General features: G+C 44.2%; 1 long non-coding RNA gene across 1 annotated transcript in view; it reads right to left on the reverse strand.

Moving 5' to 3' along the window:
- LOC308582370 overlaps positions 1 to 9771 on the reverse strand; it is a 269768-nt gene extending 259997 nt beyond the window's left edge. The window contains exon 1 of the long non-coding RNA XR_014005641.1: positions 9551 to 9771. This is a non-coding gene — a long non-coding RNA (uncharacterized lncRNA). The remainder of the gene's footprint in view (positions 1 to 9550) is intronic.
- Positions 9772 to 20153: the final 10382 nt, after the last annotated feature.

The following is a 20153-nucleotide window of genomic DNA, read 5'->3' on the forward strand; positions in this document are numbered from 1 at the left end:
TGGGTATCGCTGTATCGCTTCACTCTTCCATTTGCTATATTATCCTGGCGGCTGCCATAGCAGTCTCAGTTTTGGGGCGATTCTCCTCCCCAAGCAGCTCCCACCCTCCATGAAGTTGTTTTCTGTTCTCTTCTGTTCTTTTCACTGTCGCAGGCAGTGTTGTAAAGACATGTTGGCACAGATTGCTTCCGGGATAATTAGACCTTCCAGAAAACACACTGTTGCAACATTTTGCTCATCCTAGCCTACCGCTCTATTTATTATTGATTATTTGTTTTCCTCGTGCTGCACTTTACTCAGACACATGAAACATTTACGGTAATCTGGGCTTCACTTTACAGACATAAAATGTACATTTGGCCTGAACCAAAACTGAGGCCCGGCTTTCATGTTAGGCAGTAACTGTCCACCTTGGGAGAAAACCGTGCTCCCTGAAGGCTCTGTGGCGCTTTAAACTTTAATAGTAATACTTCCAAAGAGGGAGATGCAAATAAAATAACTCGCTCCAGAGGTCTGATTGTCATTGCAAGCTGATGAAAAGTGAACAGCACAAGCGGCTTTGCAAGATAAGAATTTATTTAGAGCTGCTGGAATTGGCATGTGCTGGATATTTCTGCTTAAGAAATGCAGGTGTTGTTGGACCAGAGGAGAAAATCTCACTGCATGGACCACATCTGTGGTTCAGAGCAATCCAGGTCTAATACTGACACAAGAAAGAATATGGTTCATTATCTGGAGCACAACACAGAAAAAAATTTAACATCGAGGGTGTATTGTATAGTTTTTCCTAGGATTAAAAAAAAAACAGTGCCCTTTCCCAAGAGCCTTTGTATAGGAGAAATACATTCCAAGCATTAACAAAGAAGGCATCCTACTGGAATGTTGCCTTCTCTTTATCCTACTCCTGCTCTTAAGAAAGTATTAGCCAATAAAGAGGTTGTTTACTTCTTTGTTTAGGGACGCGGGTGGCGCTGTGGGTTAAACCACTGAGCCTAGGACTTGCCGATCAGAAGGTCGGCGGTTCGAAACCCCATGACGGGGTGAGCTCCCATTGTTCAGTCCCAGCTCCTGCCAACCTAACAGTTCAAAAGCACACAGTGCAAGTAGATAAATAGGTACCGCTCTGGCGGGAAGGTAAACTGCGTTTCCATGCGCTGCTCTGGTTCGCCAGAAGTGGCTTAGTCATGCTGGCCACATGACCCGGAAGCTGGACGCCGGCTCCCTCGGCCAGTAAAGCGAGATGAGCACCACAACCCCAGAGTAAGTCATGGCTGGACCTAATGGACAGGGGTCCCTTTACCTTTTACTTCTTTGTTTAATATTATTTTGTTTTCTACGCAGTAAAGCTGTCTCTGTTTGAAATCTCACCTGCGGCACAGAACCATAGGACTGTAGAATTAGAAAGAGCCAACGAAAGTCTAAGCAGGAATTGAAATATGTATATCCAATTGGAGATGAAGAGGCGGTGGGGTGGGATAATGATTAAATGTTAAAATATTTTAAGTATTGAAATGGAATTAGGAAATGTATCTTAAATTGAGCAGCGAGTATGGGAGGGAAGAGAAACATCATCAACGTGGGGTTGGAAGTCAGTTTTTAAATTCATACTGAATTAATTTGATTTAAAAAATGAAAAGCATTTTTTTAAAAAAATTGGCAAAATAAAAATAAAAATGGAAATGACCATGAGGGTCACCCCTTTAATGCAGGAATCTTTTTGCCCAACGTGGCACTCAAACCTATGACCCCAGTATCAAGAGTCTTATGCTCTACTGACTGAGCTATCCTAATTACTAGATTGCCTTAGGCACCCCACGCATCTCTCAGCATCTCATGCCCACCACATTAACTATATATTTTGGAGAAAAGAGCTCACTCTGAAACTCACTTACAGGTGGTACCTAACACCAAGAAAACTAGCGCTAATACACCCAGGAACCTCACCAAAATGCTGGAGAGGGTGTACCTCCACAGGCACATACCTCCACATGTGGTGGGAGTGCCCCAAAATCCAACTATTTGGGACAACAGCCATACACAAAACATGTAAATTAACTAAGCAAGTATTAGAAATCACCCCAGAATTGGCCCTACTAAACATCTTCCAAGACAATAATGCCCATTTACACCACGAAGAACTCATAACCCACCTCCTTTCAGCAGCCAGAAACATCATAACCAGACACTGGAGAGACCTGTCAGGAGTAAGCATGGACCAATGGTACCAAATAGTATGGGAAACAGCCTTACTAGAAAAACTAACCAATAAACTTAAACTGACACGGGGACAAATAGAAGAAGACGCCTTCAGCCCGGTATGGCTCCCCTTTATCACATACACAGCCCAACAAGACAATGACAAAAATCCACCAACAGCATACAAATCAATATGGCTAACCTGATCCAAAACACCCACCCACCCCACTCACACCTGAAAACAAAGACCAGCACAGCCAACCACAAATGAACAGCCACACCCTAGGCCAACCCCAACCTCTCTCACCACCAAAGGAACACAAGCAAACAGCAAAGAACCTGCACAAGCAACGCTGACACCAAACCCTACATATAGTAAGTAAAATAGAAACATCGCCACCCAACCCCACTCATCTCCCCCCCACCTCTTTCCCCCCTTTCTTCCTAATGTCTCGACAAAGGAAACCGATTTGTAAAAAATGTTACATAGGGGGGAAATAAGAGAGACATTGCACATAGTTTTGTCAATCAAGAAAATCTTTAATAATAATAAAAAACTATATATTTTGGGAAACTGTTCGCTTTGGATTTGGATGCTTCTTAAGAGGTATTGACCAAATGTTGTCATGCTTCTTCTCCCTCTCTCTCCAATTAGGGGGACCCAATGTTGATACACTTACTCTAAATCCCCCTGTTACTTAACTCTTAAAGGTACACAGCAAAGGTGCTTAAGGATTTTATCCTGCGTTGAGGTGGAGATCAAGCTTCCCCACCTATCCAACTTCCATCCAAGTCACAGGTGGAATCTACACACATATTTAAAAATGCTGCTAAAATGCTTTTAAAAAAAGTTTTTAAAAAATACATTGAATTTGGCATAACTCACTGCCGCCATCTAGTGTCACAGTTGTATATTGCACTTTGCAACACATTTAAAATGTTTCATTTGCAGCTGTACGGCCGAGTACACCATGTCAAAGGTATAAGCAGTTTAGGCAAGATCATGTCAAACAGCAGAAAGGCAGAGGGACCCAAACCTGTGAGTTATGCGCAAATTAAATGCACTCGCAGCCTAGTGACATTTTGTGGTAATCAGCAAGGTGCTCACCAGCTGCAGTTTTGAACTTTCCAGTGTTATTATTCATGAGCTTTCCCTTTCAGATAAAGCATGTTTTCCCACAAGCTTAAACAAAACATTCTGAAATGAGCATCAGCATCTTGATTAAGTTGTTAGGGAAATAAAGAGGGAGGGCAGCCTGACTCAGAGGATCATGGGCTTGGTGTAAACTCTCCGTAGATTCCAAATGAGCCTTTAGATCACTCTGGCTTACATTTTAAAAGCTATTTATTAGTTATTAGCATCATAATTTATTAGTTATTAGTGTCTCCACCCCCATCGTTCTGCCCAGACGCTGAGGTCCAGCGCCGAGGGTCTTCTGGCGGTTCCCTCATTGTGAGAAGCAAAGCTACAGGGAACCAGGCAGAGGGCCTTCTCGGTAGTGGCACTCGCCCTGTGGAATGCCCTCCCATCAGATGTCAAAGAGATAAACAACTACCTGACATTCAGAAGACATCTTAAGGCAGCCCTGTTCAGGGAAGCTTTTAATGTGTGACATCTTAGTGTATTTTTTGTCTTTGTGGAAGCCGCCCAGAGTGGGCAGAGTACAAATAATAAAGTATTATTATTATTATTATTATTATTATTATTATTATTATTATTATATCAATTTATTATGAATGAATAATATTTCTTCTTGACCATAAGGTCCCAGGCTGTGTTACAACCATATATAAATACTAGGGGCTGTGCCTCTGCCCACGCCACTTACCAACCCCACCCAATGCAAATAACTAAGCTCCCTTTACACTAGGCATCCCCAAACTCGGCCCTCCAGATGTTTTGGGACTACAATTCCCATCATCCCTGACCACTGGTCCTGTTAGCTAAGGATGATGGGAGTTGTAGTCCCAAAACATCTGGAGGGCCGAGTTTGGGGGTGCCTGCTTTACACCTTCCCAACACCATTTCTGAAGCCAATTCTCTCTTCTATTATGCAGCCCCACTTTGTATCCCTGTTTCCAACCATGTCTATGGCTCCTCTTGAACACAGACCCCTCCGCATGGTAACCTCCTGCATCTTCCTCCTCCCACACATTGCAACTGCTAAGGACTCTTTTTACATTCTACCCACTTACGAAGCAAGCATTCTGCGTCCCCCTGCTCTCATCTTCACCCCCCAATCCCATGCCCCCTACTCCCTACTCTTTTCACCTTCACTCCTTTTCCCTTCCCTCTCCTTTTCTCAACTCCCCCTTGCACACAGACCATCCACATTTCCAAGCCTCCTCCTCCCTCCTGTTCTGCACATACTCTGTGATGATATACCCTATCTTTAAGATACAGTGGTTACCTCAGGTTAAGTACTTAATTCGTTCCGGAGGTCTGTTCTTAACCTGAAACTGTTCTTAACCTGAAGCACCACTTTAGCTAATGGAGCCTCCTGCTGCCGCCGCGCCACCGGAGCACGATTTCTGTTCTCATCCTGAAGCAAAGTTCTTAACCAGAGGTAGTATTTCTGGGTTAGCAGAGTCTGTAACCTGAAGCGTATGTAACCTGAAGCGTATGTAACCCAAGGTACCACTGAATTCTTAAGAGTATCTAACTGTCAGCTTGTTCAGTTAGAGAACATCGAGTTCAGTTGATGGATGTCGTGAATGTGTTGTGCTTGCTCATTAATAATATACTCTCTACATTAGCACATTGAATCTGAAACGTTATGCTGAAAGCATCCTATAATACCAGGAGTGAAATACAACATGTGAATGGCTTCCCCTGTTGGTTTAAAGCTGGTATAGGCAAACTCGGCCCTTCAAATGTTTTGGGACTACAATTCCCATCATCCCTGACCACTGGTCCTGCTAGCTAGGGATCATGGGAGTTGTAGGCCAAAAACACCTGGAGGGCCGAGTTTGCCTATGCCTGGTTTAAAGACCACTTTGACCCTCTCAGTATCCTCTCCTTCTTGCTCCCATGCCCATACCTGCCTCCTCTTCAGTTGCCCTTCCCTGCCCTGACTTCCTGCTAATCCAGGGTTGTGATGCAGCGCTACAAATCTTCCAATAGAGGCCACGTGATGACCAACTTACATTTTTATTATATGTAAGAAAAATAACCACAATGTTTTGTGCATGTTGTGTCATTTGCCCTTTGGCTACAGCGATGTCTGCAACCATCGGGGGAAGCATGAACCACTCACTTCCACCATGGTTGCATAGTGGGATTTGAGGACAGAAAGAGGCCTAGAAATAATAGGAACACAGGAAGGTGCTGTTATAAACTATTAAATAGACTAAGGTACAAATTCAACTAAATGATCCCAAATCCCACTAGCAAAACGGGTCTCCCCTCCCCTCTCCTCTGACCCACCCACAAGCATATAGTAAGAGGAGATGGGAGATAACACAAACATTTCTACTCCCCAAGTGAAGTTAATGGAACAATTGCCTTATCACGCCACTGAATCCCACCCATCGGCTGCAATTTTAAACCCACTCACCTGAGTGTAGGGATGTTGGAGAATTAAAAAACCAAACAAACAAACAAACAAACAAACAGTAAAGGGGGCAGAAATTCCCATGTACAGTGGTACCTTGGGTTACGTACGCTTCAGGTTACAGACTCCACTAACCCAGAAATAGTACCTCGGGTGAAGAACTTTGCTTCAGGATGAGAACAGAAATCGTGCAGCAGCGGCGCACCGGCAGCAGGAGACCCCATTAGCTAAAGTGGTGCTTCAGGTTAAGGACAGTTTCAGGTTAAGAACAGACCTCCAGAACGAATTAAGTTCTTCACCCAAGGTACCACTGTACAGAATGAAATTCAACCCAGCAAATATGATGGGTATTTCCCTGTTGTTGCTGCTTTCAGTCTGCAAACAACTGATTACGTCCCCCACCCCCGCAATTTCCATTGTGTTTCCTTTGCATTGAAATGAACAGCGTGAAATATTGTAATGCCAACATAACTTACAGAATCAACTATGCAACTTACATCATTTTGCCCCTGCGAACGACGAGACAGATAGCAATTTTTGGCAGAAGATGAACTGTAGCCGAATGGAAACAAAACCTCATGCAAGCAATGCAGGGCAGAATAGAATGCGCAGGATAGAAAGATATGCCTTCTTGCATCATTACCTGGGAGTAAGCACCACTGAATTCAGTAGGAATAAGCATGGTTGGTAGCAGTTACGTACCCTATAGGCACACATATCCCTTTGATTAAGAGCAAAACGCAGATCACTGATTTGTGTTTATAACATTGCTATAGATATTATCAGGTGAATAATAACTGCAATAATAATTCCTTACCTACTTTAGCCTTCGATAAAGCCATTAAACTTTGCTGATCCTCTCCCAAAAATCTGAAATAGCACCCCAAGTGTCTGTGACGCTCCAATAAGATTCATAGGTCAGCATGGATTTAAGCATGAGTTTTCAGCACTGAACACGACTAACGTCTTATCTTTTATGCCATTCTCCTTTCATTCCGAGTTCAGAAGCATGGCGGATTCCTTCTTAACAAAATAAGCAGACACCAGGCCTTGGTGGGCTATGCAGGCACACAAATCACACACAGCTGGCGATTCCTTTGAAGGTTTCAATAATAATGCATCCTCTTTCTATAACGCTTTAGGGCTCAAGAAGAAGAGAAGGCCATGCAAACGGGGGCATAAAGAACTCCATGTGGGGTGTGGAGTGCCTGTCACACAAATTTGCTTGGGAAAGGGGAGAGGGGGGGTGCCCATTTTCTCCCCCCGCAATGTAATTTAGAATGCTAACCCAGTAAGCGAGCGGATTTGGGGCCTCTCGTACATAAATTTTGTTTGAAACCAGCAGGTGGAAGTGGTTATATTTCCTTAGAGATATTTACATCTTAGCATTTTTCATCCAAACCAAACAATCACGGAATTCTTAAACTGACAAGGTTTGAAGAGAGTTGTCCCCCCACCCCCACCCCTGCCACTACCCCCAGAGAAAGGATTACTTAAAACATTACAGAGAAAGTCAGCTTTGCTTTATTTATTTATTTTAAAAAGTGTTTTACCTTCTTATCTTAGGGGAGGCAGGCCTAAAAGAAGTTTCTTTCCCCCAAATAATTCTTTAAGGGCTGCAACAGGGAATGCTTGCCTCCGTTTGTTCATTTACCCTGTGCGGAAGGAATGACCGCTCCCCACATCAAATGGGGGGGCGCCTTTTGCGTGGTCGCACACAGCCCCCTGGATCCCAGTGCGACTCCTGGTAGTTCGGACTGGCTTCATCCTCCCCAGGCTGCATACCTGGAGGTCTCTGCCTACCTCAGCCAATCGCCCAATCCTGCCTGGGGAGGCGTTGCCAGGGGATTGGCCAGGTAAGGGGAGGGCCGTCCTGCCCACACATCTCGGGGGTCACCTAGGGTTGGGGGGACTCTGCCTGTCCACACAGTTGGAGAGTAGCAAAACGGCAGATCCACATCGCTAGTCCTGCTGGCTCACACTGACCAGGGCAAAGGGTGCAGGGGTGAATAGACTCTTTATATCCTGCGCCAGAACCAAGCTCACCTACCTGAGGGGCCCAAGGATCAGGACCTGCAGAGGATCTGTGAACCTTTGGATCCAAACCACTACCACCATACCTCCATCTTACCACCACCAGCACATTTCTACCAACCCAGGAGCAGTGGGGGACCTCTCTTGTGGCACAGCCACCAAACAGCAACATTGCTCTTCACCAGTGAACGATGGCAAAAAGGCAGCAATCTTACATCTTTCCACTCTGCAGCCATCGACACAAAGTATGGGGAGCAGGGAGCGTTGCATTCTTAGTGAACAACCCCAGTAAAAAGCAGTATCTCTGAAAGAGGGTTGTTCTGCTAATAATAATAATAATTAATAATAATAATTTATTATTTATACCCCGCCCATCTGGCTGGGTCCCACTCTGAGCGGCTTCCAACAAAACACTAAAATACAATAACCAATTAAACATTAAAAGCTTCCCTAAACAGGGCTGCCTTTAGATGTCTTCTAAAAGTTTGGTAGTTGTTTTTCTCTTTGACATCTGGTGGGAGGGTGTTCCACAGGGTGGGTGCCACTACCAAGAAGGCCCTCTGCCTGGTTCCCTGTAACTTGGCTTCTCGCAGCGAGGGAACCGCCAGAAGGCCCTCAGCACTGGACCTCAGTGGAGGTGGAGACTCTCCTTCAGGTATACTGGACCGAGACCATTTAGGGCTTTAAAGGTCAGCACCAACACTTTGAATTGTGCCCGGAAACGTACTGGGAGCCAGTGTAGGTCTTTCAAGACCGCTGTTATATGGTCTTGGCGGCCGCAAGACAGGTCCACACAGCAGCTTTTCCCCCCTCAACCATGTGGTCGTATAATCTCGGAGAAGAAAACCGAAATGGCCAGAGCTCCTCATTCATTACGGTACTTTTGACAGGGAAAGAATGCTTGATCATTCAAAGAGGAGAGAAAGGGGTTTCATGTTCCAGTGGAACACCTCATTCTGTTCTGTGCTTTTATGACTCAGTGCATTCTCTTGCCTATAGCCATTACGATGCTCAACTTGATTTCCCCAAACAAGTTCTTATTAGACTATCCATGATGGAACGCCTGCCAAAATTAAGAGTCTGCAGCTGCCGCAGGCCAAAATCACTCTGAGTTCTCCCGGGATGCACACGGGAGCCTACTCAAAGAGAGTAGGCTCACATGCGTGTGCAAGCAGATGACATACAACCATAGGTCTAAAGATCTTAAATCCTTCAACTGTGACATGCAGCAAGAAATGGAGGGGGGGGGAGTCAAATGTAAGGAACCTTGGAATTAATAGCAGAGTAATCAAGGGCAGATGTGTTTGTGCAAGCAACAGCTTTGGGAAGTTCTCCTGTGCAAACCCCATTGAAAGAGAAGAGCACAAGAAAACAATGTCAGCTCTTTTGGCTTCTCCTCTAAAAACATAAGAAAATCCTGCCTGCTGCATCACCCCCACAGGCCTGTGTTGTCCTTTCTCCTCTAATAGCCTTCCAAAGGTTCTCCCAGTAGACCTGTCATCAAGCAGCCGCTGATTTAATGGACTACAGAAGGAGAAGAACCAAGATAGCCAGTTCCTCTCCTTGACTTGATTCAGCTGCCCTTTGGCTCCTTCTCACCCAGGAATGTCACCCCAAAGTCCATTCCATCTGTAAAGTTTTAATGCCTGGATTTCCTTATTTTCATCTTCCCCATGCCCTCCCCCCGCCTTTTGTATTGTGTCTATAAGATTGTAAGACTGAAAGCCAGGCCTGTGTTGCTTTATTATTGTCTAGTACAGTGGTACCTCGGTTTAAGAACAGTCCAGCTTAAGAACGATTTGGTTTACAAACTCTGCAAAACCAGAAATAGTGTCCCAGTTTGAGAATTTTACCTCGGTCTAAGAACGGAATCCGAACAGTGGAAGGGCACCAGCGGCGGGAGGCCTCATTAGGGAAAGCGCGCCTCAGTTTAAGAACTGTTTCGGTTTAAGAACCAACTTCCGGAACGGATTAAGTTTGTAAACCAAGGTACATAGAAAACATACGATGTAATAATAATGGTGGCAGCAGCAACTTCAGTGGGGCTAGGACTGCCAGTCCTGGCAAAGGAAATTCCACCTTTCTAATTGCTGGATACTGGGACGCAGGTGGCGCTGTGGGTTAAACCACAGAGCCTAGGACTTCCCAATCGGAAGGTTGGTGGTTCAAATCCCCGCAACGGGGTGAGCTCCCATTGTTCGGTAGCAGCTCCTGCCAACCTAGCAGTTCGAAAGCACGTCAAAGTGCAAGTAGATAAATAGGTACCGCTCTGGCAGGAAGGTAAATGGCGTTTCTGTGTGCTGCTCTGGTTCGCCAGAAGCGGCTTAGTAATGCTGGCCACATGACCCAGAAGCTGTACGCCGGCTCCCTCGGCCAATAAAGCGAGATGAGCGCCACAACCCCAGAGTCGTCCGCGACTGGACCTAATGGTCAGGGGTCCCTTTACCTTTACCTAATTGCTGGATAGAATTCACAGGCCTGGTTTAACCCCTTCAATGCTCCTTTGAGCAGTAAACCCAGGGGAAAGTAGTAGGTCTTCCCAGACTACCACTAATCTGAGGCCATTTCTGCCATCTTCCTAAGCTTGCTGTAGTCTCCCTTCCAGAAGCTAGATGCCTTCATACTGAAATACTTAAAATTAAAATTCAGTGATACTTTTTACCTTAAAGTGGGGCTGGCTCGCCTTCAAATTCCTTCCTTTTTCATCAACTTTTGAGCAGGCCTGTTGCTGGGGTTTTTTAAAGCAGGTAACAGGTTCTTCGTTAAGTAGTTGGGAAAATGCACAGGGCACACCACCTATGTTTAGTTTCACCAGCAGGTTGAAAGGCTACCACTCAGCCTGTTGCTATCCTTCGCCCACGGTTGTGTCATTAAACTGAAAACTCTCGTGGTAGGCATTAGATACAGGGATGGAGAATGGGAAGTTTGAAAGGGACCAATTTCTTCCTTAGGTTGCCATGGGCCCTCTGGCATTCATCAGAAAACCTCCACCCACTTTTTTAAATTACAGTGGTACCTCGGGTTAAGTACTTAATTCGTTCCGGAGGTCTGTACTTAACCTGAAACTGTTCTTAACCTGAAGCACCACTTTAGCTAATGGGGTCTCCTGCTGCCGGTGCGCCGCTGCTGCACGATTTCTGTTCTCATCCTGAAGCAAAGTTCTTAACCTGAAGCACTATTTCTGGGTTAGTGGAGTCTGTAACCTGAAGCGTATGTAACCTGAAGCATATGTAAGCCGAGGTACCACTGTATATTCTGCTCCTTCAAAACCATCACTTCCCCTGTTTGGGTTTTTTTTATTTAAAAAAACAACCTGTAGCCATCATACAGCTTGTCAAAGTCTATCTTAATGAGGACTGCCATAGCAAGTGTCTCTAGATCTGCCCATTTCATATTACTGTGAAGTGAGAGTACTGACATTTGTTTAAAGCAAAGTGATGTTTCGACATCGTAACATTTCTCCAGGTATTCAGTGCACCTTGTCAATGTCTTACTGGCTTCCTCTCTGAATTTTCTGTTGCCAGCAGGGAAAACATTGCCCCAAATGACTTGGGCCAATCATCTGTAGAATTTGCCCTCTCTCCTTCTCTTCTGTTTTGAACAGAGACACCGTGGAGTTCTGGGCAGCTGATTTTGCTACATTCCAGTTCCTTCACAGCATCCCGAAAGATCCCCATCAGATTTGGACAGAAAGTAAATCTAACAAAGAGGGAGAGATTCATGCTTTTCCTCAATGGATGCTGCCTGTGCTTTTATGGAGGCATTGTCAGTCACATAAGAAGATGCCTTGTTAATGCTGAGCCCCTCCTCCTGCGTGCTGCAATTCTCTTGCTTTTCTCATTATTGCCACTTTAAAAATCAAGCAAGCTATACCTAATCCTCACCCCCAGAAAAGTAGCACAGATTTAAGCTATTGTACTACCAACCTTGGTGGCACTGTGGGTCAAACCACAGAGCCTAGGGCTTGCTGATCAGAAGGTTGTGGTTCGAATCCCTGCAACGGGGTGAGCTCCCGTTGCTTGGTCCCTGCTCCTGCCAACCTAGCAGTTAGAAAGCATGTCAAAGTGCAAGTAGATAAATAGGTACCACTCCGGTGGGAAGGTAAACGGTGTTTCCGTGTGCTGCTCTGGTTCGCCAGAAGCAGCTTAGTCATGCTGGCCACATGACCCAGAAGCTGTATGCCAGCTCCCTAGGCCAATAAAGCGAGATGAGCGCTGCAACCCCAGAGTTGGTCACGACAGGACCTAATGGTCAGGGGTCCCTTTACCTTTACTACCAACCTTACCGTATGCTTGTGAAGCATTGACCACTTATAAACACCATCTCCAACGCCTCAAAAGATTCCATCAATGATGTCTCTTAAAAATTTTACACATCACTTGGGAAGACAGGCGAACTAATACTGGTGTACTGGAAGATCACCAGTGTTGAAGCAATGATTCCTCAACATCAGCTTCATTGGACTGGTCATGTTGTGCGGATGCCTGGCTATTGTCTTCCAAATCAAATTATTCCGAACTTAAAAATGGAAAGCCTAATGCTGGTGGTCAACCAAAGAGGTTTAAAGACTGCCTCAAGGCAAATTTTTAAAAAATGTAGTATAAACACCAACAATTGGGAAACACTGGCCTGTGAGCGCTCCATTTGGAGAACAGCCTTTACCAAAGGTGTCATGGGCTTTGAAGACACTTGAACTCAGGACACAAGGGAGAAACGTACTAAGAGGAAGGAACGCTTGGCAAATCCACACCGTGATCAACTACCACCTGGAAACCAATGTCCCCACTGTGGAAGGACATGTGGATCCAGAATTGGCCTCCACAGTCACTTACGGACTCATTGTTAAAACCGTGTTTATGGAAGACAATCTTATTCAGCTACGAGTGATCGCCAAAGAAGATTCAACTGAACACTCCCAGTCTCCACCATGGAAAACTCTGCATTAGCCAAATCCTTAAGCAAACGTTCTAGTGATTTTGATGCTAAAATGTTTTCTGTTCTGCTGGTTGCTTTTGTCCATCGGTAAGATATTGGGGACAATTTTAGAATTGGGCAATATTCTTGGAAGGATATTGTTTGCACAATCTTGGCTTGCATAACTCTAATGCTAGGAAATACTCTGGTAAGCCACCCCCACTTCAGCTATTCACACTAGATTTTCCTGAGATGGGTCTGTTTTTAAAGGGGGGGGAGAGTTAGAGTATTATTTTCTGTTGTTTTCCAGATTCTCTTATGTTTTATGCTTTCTGCACTGCTTCTCACAGCTTTTCTTCCCTTGAATTTAAGTGAAAACATTTAGTGGCAAACAGTGTCTTCTGTTGTGATTGTGTTGACTTTGTAAAGCTCCCCCCTCCTCATGTCTCTTCCTTGCACCAAGCATCGCCGAAGCCACACAAACACCTTGTCTTTTTTCCTGTCTTTTTAAACTATAGCCTCCATCACCACCATCTTTCTGCACCATTCTGGAGCCTTAATGAGTGCCCAGCAACTTCTCTCTGTCCCTGCTTGGACTATCCCAGTGGTTTTCAACCAGTGTACAGTGGCTCTGGGGTGCCTTGAATGACGAGCAGGGGTGCAACACCAGCTTCTGTCCCTCTTTCCTTCCCTCCTCTGATGCCCTCTCGCATCTCTGCCTTCCAAAGGCTTATTTGTTGCAGCAGCCATGGGTACAAGCTCCCCAGGCAAATGGTACCTCTGGGACTGGCCAGGGGAGAGGAGAGGAGGCTGAGGGAACACTCCACAAGGGAGGTTGTTCAAAAAGGGGTGAGGGGCTGCCAGCTCTGCAGGCATGGGACAACATAACTGGGCTCCTGAGCCCCACAGAGGTGCTGCAGAAAGAATGTACTAGGCCAAGGGAGTTGTGGACTCAAAAAGGTTGAAATCCTCTGCCACAAACATTTCAAATCTCCTAACTCCATTTTGCAACATAGTTTCCATGCCCCCTCCCATTTTTTTACTGACTTAGTCCCACAACATACCTTGTGCCTCCTGCACATTCCCGCTCAAATTCAATTTGGCAACCCTTACCTATGACTGGTTTCCAAAGTTTGCTTCTCCAGCCAGTTGGCTTAGCCCACAATCACCCACTCCCCGCCACTTTTCTGAAAGGCTGAACTGACTAGCAATGAATGGGTAGGAACCCCTTGTGCCTTCCCCTGGCAAGCACTCACCAGTGTGAGACAGCAACCATGGTTTCTCCAGGATGGGCCTCAAGGTATTCCTGGAAATGGAGGTTGATTCCTGGAGCCCCCTGGCCAAATCTGGAGAGCTGGCAACCCTACAGGAAGCTGGTGCTTTTTTCGTGGCCATGCAGTCTGAAAAGGCTGAACTTCAGTAAGAAATTGAGGTGAAAGCTCACAGAATGGAAGGAATCATTATCCCCTGCTATTAAAGACACCAGAACACCCTGTGATTAAACAACTGGGCAAAGCTTAAATAAGAGATAAGAGCAAACCTTATTTAACCCCATGTCCTCCTTGGATTATATCTGGAAGGAGCTTTTTTTTTTTTTTTTTTTTTTTTTGCTGCTTTGATACACCTTTCAGCAAATAACAGCTTCCTTCAACTTTCTGCAGCTGCAGGAGCTTAGAGTGTTAACTGTAACACCTGGTCCTGCAGGAGTGATTTCAATCAGAGGTTGGGTCAAGGAGGCCATACCCAAAGGATGAAGCTGTTACTCTAGCAATATATGCCTCAGCAGCTCGAGAAGAGCTCAGGGATGTAGGAGGCCTTTTTATATCTCTCCTCCTCAGTTACCTCAACCTCTCTTGGGTCATTTGGCAGCTTTTACGTAACTCAGGAACCCAGCTCCTTGAAGACAGTGAACAAAAAGCAGGGAGGAAGACTGGTAATAGAGTGGGTTGGAAAGAAACAGTTGCTCACTTCAAGAGTAATAATAATTATGATAATAATAACAACAACAACAACAATTAATAATAATTGTATTTATGCCCCACCCATTTGTCTGGGTTGGGGTGTGTGGTAGGACGCCTCTATTTTTGCTGAAGAAATGTTGGAGGATATGGTTGTTGTTGTCCAACTCTTTGTGACCCCATGGACCATACCAGGCACTCCTGTCTGCCACTGCCTCCCGCAGTTTGGTCAAACTCATGTTGGTAGCTTCAAAAACACTGTCCAACCATCTCGTCCTCTGCCGTCCCCTTCTCCTTGTGCCCTCAATCTTTCCCAACATCAGGGTCTTTTCCAGGGAGTCTTCTCTTCTCATGAGGTGGCCAAAGTAATGGGGCCTCAGCTTCAGAATCTGTCCTTCCAGTGAGCACTCAGGGCTGATTTCCTTCAGAATGGATAGGTTTGATCATCTTGCAGTCCATGGGACTCTCAAGAGTCTCCTCTAGCACCAGAATTCAAAAGCAACAATTCTTCGGCGATCAGCCTTCTTTATGGTCCAGCTCTCACTTCCATACATCACTACCGGGAAAATCATAGCTTTAACTATACAGACCTTTGTCGGCAAGGTGATGTCTCTGCTTTTTAAGATGCTGTCTAGGTTTGTCATCGCTTTTCTCCCAAGAAGCAGGTGTCTTTTAATTTTGTGACTGCTGTCACCATCTGCAGTGATCATGGAGCCCAAGAATATAGTAGGATGTCCCTATTTTCATCAGAGAAATGTTGGAGGTTATAGTAGGACGTCCCTATTTTCATTGAAGAAATGTTGGAAGTTTGGAGTTACGTGACACGCCCCCCCCAAGCCAAGGAGATAAGTAATTGTACAACCTTTAGAAGACAGCCCTGTATAGGGATTTTTTAGAAAGAAAATGTTTAATGATTTATTATGTTTTCATATATGTTGGAAGCCACTCAGAGTGGCTGGGGAATAATAATCATAATCATTATAGAATGTGACGTCCCTATTTTCAGTGGATGAATGTTGGAGGGTATGTAGTCATTGGCTAAAGTCATCTTAGACCCATGTGCATCTGCTATTGTTTGTGTGCCTTGCTCTGCCCTGAGTCTCCCTAAAACCACCCCTCCTCCTGTCTCTTTGCTGTTAGCTTTCCTGAAGTCTTTAATCTCTGCCCCTCCCATATCCTAGTTTGCACCTTAACAAAGCTTTGGAAATTGCTGAGCAGGGCAGTATTAACTGCTACCACCCCATTCCGTCCTGCTCTTCAGAGAGCAACATTGCTGCATGAAGTTTCACTCCAGTCTTTTTTTTTCTCAGCCTGAGTTTTACCAAGAACAGCTCAAGGCCACTTACGTTATTTTCGTGCAATTATAAAATATACCTCCTTGGGTTGCTCATTTCAATAATCAATAGTAGCAATTAATAATTTGGGGGATTAAATGATTTACTCCTATAACCTTTGCAGTTCACCTTTTGTAAACTTCAAACGTCTCACGTCAAACCAACCCTTTAAAAGGGTTGACAGGTTTTGATCAATAGTGACCTTTGAGGATATCTGCAGCTTTTCAAATTGATCCTTCACAATTACAACTCTATCAGACATCTCCTTTTTAATCTACTTCAGGTTGGACACTCAATCGACCAGGCAAATTACCTTCTAGTTGAGACAACTGTTGTCGCAATCCAATTGCTTGGTGCTAAATTTGCTTTAAAAAAACTGGAATTAAGATTTGCACAAACATCTACATAGCATTTAAGCACATCTTGAGTCTGCAGCACAGTTGAAGCCCATTGACACTGAGTATTTAGCACAGAAGGTGGTGAGAAAGATTCATTAACAAGGAAATGGCCTGAGGACTTTGTATACTATTTCATTTTTTAAAATAGGAAGCAGAATTTGCATATATATATCTGTGAGGGAGTAATGAAGACACTAAATATTCCCTGAAATGTATGGATATTCAATGCATTGTTTATTTCATTTTTTAAAAATGAACATAAACAAAAAAATTATTCAACTAATTCCCATTAGTTTTTCATATTTTGGTGAGAAAGCTAAGCAAAAGTTCTCCCCCCCCCCATTTTTATTTCCATCTTTATTTCACAGTTGAAACAATAACATTGCAAATAAAAGAAATTCACAATTAATACTGACTGCCCTGCCCCACTTCCATGGTGCATTGTATTACTTTATTTTCCATTATTCTGATTTCTCCCTTTATCTTATTTTCTTCATCTTTGTATCTCAATTTGTTTTTTACTGCTGAATTTATTCTGTTACTGTTAACTTCTTCATATGCTTACCACATGTCTCTAAATATTCAATAAAACATTTCCAATCTTCCTCAAATAGTTTTTTTTTAATCCTGATCTCTTATTCCGTTTGTCAGCCTTGCCATTGCTGTATATTCTATTAACTTTGCCATTCTTCCTCTGTTGGCATTGTATCTTCCCTCTATCTCTGAATATTCTTGCAGATTGTAGCTGCATATGTAAAAAGAAATTGCGGGGGGGGGGGGATGCTTAAAAAAACATTTATCAAAACCCCAGAAGATTTTCTTTTAGCCATAACAGTTGTAAATATACCCAGGGAACACAAATCTCTTTTCATGTATGCTAAGCAAAAGTTCTCGAGAGTCAATGCAGTGGACTGAATATTATGTTGACCTTAGATGGGTGAGACTTAGGTGTTCTGATCCCACATTAACTCAGGAAGATATCTCGTGGTGTCACCTACCTCGCAGGTTGTTTTGAGGATAAAATGGATATTAAGTCAGCCCTGATGTCATCATATGATGCCAACAGGCCCACTCTGGCGTCTGGTACAGCAAATTTCCTACCCCTGCCTCTGCCCTGGACAGCACAAAGTGTGAGGCTGTGGGTGGGGTCGCATAGGTTTCCACCTCAGTGTGTATAGGATTCCAGCCTTGGTGTTACTGCCACCCAAAATTATCATGGCAGCCTTTGTTTATACCCCACCCATCTAGCTGGGTTTCCCCAGCCACTCTCGGTGGCTCCCAACAGAATATTAAAAACACGATAAAACATCAAACAATAAAAAACTTCCCTAAACAGGGCTGCCTTCAGATGTCTTCTAAAAAGTCATAGTTGTTTATTTCCTTGACATCTGACGGGAAGGCATTCCACAGGGCAGGCGCCACTACCGAGAAGGCCCTCTGCCTGGTTCCCTGTAACCTCACTTCTCGTAGGGAGGGAACCGCCAGAAGGCCCTCAGCGCTGAACGATGGGGGTGGAGACGCTCCTTCAGGTATATTGTGCCAAGGCCGTTGAAGGCTTTAAAGGTCAGCACCAACACATTGAATTGTGCTTGGAAACATACTGGGAGCCAATGTAGATCTTTCAGGACCAGTGTTATATGGTCTTGGCGGCCACTCCCAAAACATTTAGAGGGCACCAGCTTGTTGTACTGTGCTGACCACAGAGGTTCTCTGTGGATCTTCATAAGAAGTTCCCTCCACATCTCAGTTCCTATACAGATATGATGACACATGCTTATGCATAGCAATTTCATTGTGTCAAGCTTGAACATATGGAACCAACAGTCCCTCTTCTATCAGAATAGAATAGAATATACTGAACTCATGGTACTTCCTCTATCAAAATAGAATAGAATGGGCCCTTTAAAAATAGACACCTGGGAGGATAAAGAGGAAGGACCCAGTACAACATTTGTATAATGAAACCATGTAATAGCATTTTGGAGAGCACGGACAGCATTTTGTGCTTGTTGAAGCTTCTTCAAAAGCATCGGGCTTCGTGACAAGCCTCTGGCAGGTTTGTATTGACCCTACAGCGTTCTTACAGGAAGGCTATTCTGGGAGTCCTTTTGTCAAACTGAAGACGGCTTAACATTCCTTGATGAGAGTGCAGTCAAAGGCAAAATGGGAAGGTTATATCTTTCCCCAGTCTCAGAAGGGGTAGCCCATGAGTTATGACAGAGAGCTCAATGTTGTGGGGAAAATATCGTTAGGTAGAACATCATCCATCCCTAGACAATTCTGTAATTCTCAATGCAATTCATTGTGCCTTTCTGGAGGAAGATACATATTCATATCATAAATGCAACTTTGCTTTTGGTTTTGATGAAGGCCAGTGTTTCCCAAACTTGGCCCTCCAGCTGTTTTTGGACTACAACTCCCATCATCCCTAGCTAGCAAGACCAGTGGTCAGGGATGATGGGATCTGTAATCCAAAAGCAGCTGGAGATCAAGTTTGGGGAAAACTGCTCTATACATTTACATATTGTTCTACAATAGAGGTGGCAAATCTGTGACCTTCCAGATATTGTTGGACTACAAGTCCTATCACCCCTGACAATTGGCAGTGCTGGCTTGGGGCTGATGGGTGCTGGACTCCAGCATCATCTGAAGGGCTACAGCAGGCTTCCTCAACCTCGGCCCTCCAGATGTTTTAAGACTACAGTTCCCATCATCCCTGACCACTGGTCCTGCTAGCTAGGGATCATGGGAGTTGTAGGTCAAAACATCTGGAGGGCTGAGGTTGAGGAAGCCTGGGCTACAGGTTAGCCAGTTCTCTGATCTACAATGAGGGCACAATCCAGTTAACATAAAGCACTTTTACATTCACCATTGATTCAAGCGGGAGTTAATTCTTACATTTCTCCCACTGAAATCCATGAGACTTGACTGTGTAATTCTACGTATGCCTACTCAGAAGCTGAGTTAAATGAGACTTACTCCTAGGTGAGTGTGTAGGATTGTAGCCCTGAGGGCACTGAATAATGGCTAGAGATAGTACTTTGTAGATCAGTGATTGAAGCTGCTGCTAACATTGCAACTATGTTATAGTGTTGGCCTTTCGAGATGGATGATAAAACGAGTGGTTTAAATGTGTGCCGCATGAAGACGCAGTACATCTTGTCCCTTCTGAATTTTCCAAAAATGAGCTTCAAATATGCAAAACATTTTTTAAAAAATTGTGTGTGGCAAAATCCAATCTCTGCATCAGTCCAAAGAACCCTTTAAAAAGAAAAGATCAAAACATAACATTAAAATAATCAGACTTTAGTTTTATTCTGCTTCTATAGTTTTCTTTTAAATGTGTCCGTTTGACCTGTACAAAACATCAACTTATTGAAAGCCACTCCAATCAGCCTGATGTATTCAAAGATTGGATTAAAAATGAGCAAGTGTTAAGTACACCGAAATGCAGTTATACTTCACTACTGTTGATATGGTTGAACTCACCTAATTGACTTCAGTCGGGTTTTCCAATCAGATTTGAGTGCTTTTCTTGATCTCTTGGACTGCTCTCTTATTTAGCATTCAGATTTGGTCCTCTTTGTCCTGCCTTCTCTCAGATATATCACCACAGGTGAGACCAGGAAACAATTGTGACTGTTCTTTTATCATCATTAAACACCTACCAAACAGATTTCTTCCTTTGTTTCTACATGAAAACCAGCCTAATAGCTCAATTTACTATTCTCATGTTGGAAGAATTAGCAGCAATCTCTTATCAGG

Source organism: Podarcis bocagei (genome assembly GCF_964188305.1).
Source record: "Podarcis bocagei genome assembly, chromosome: 1".
Classification (NCBI taxonomy): Eukaryota; Metazoa; Chordata; class Lepidosauria; order Squamata; family Lacertidae; genus Podarcis; species Podarcis bocagei.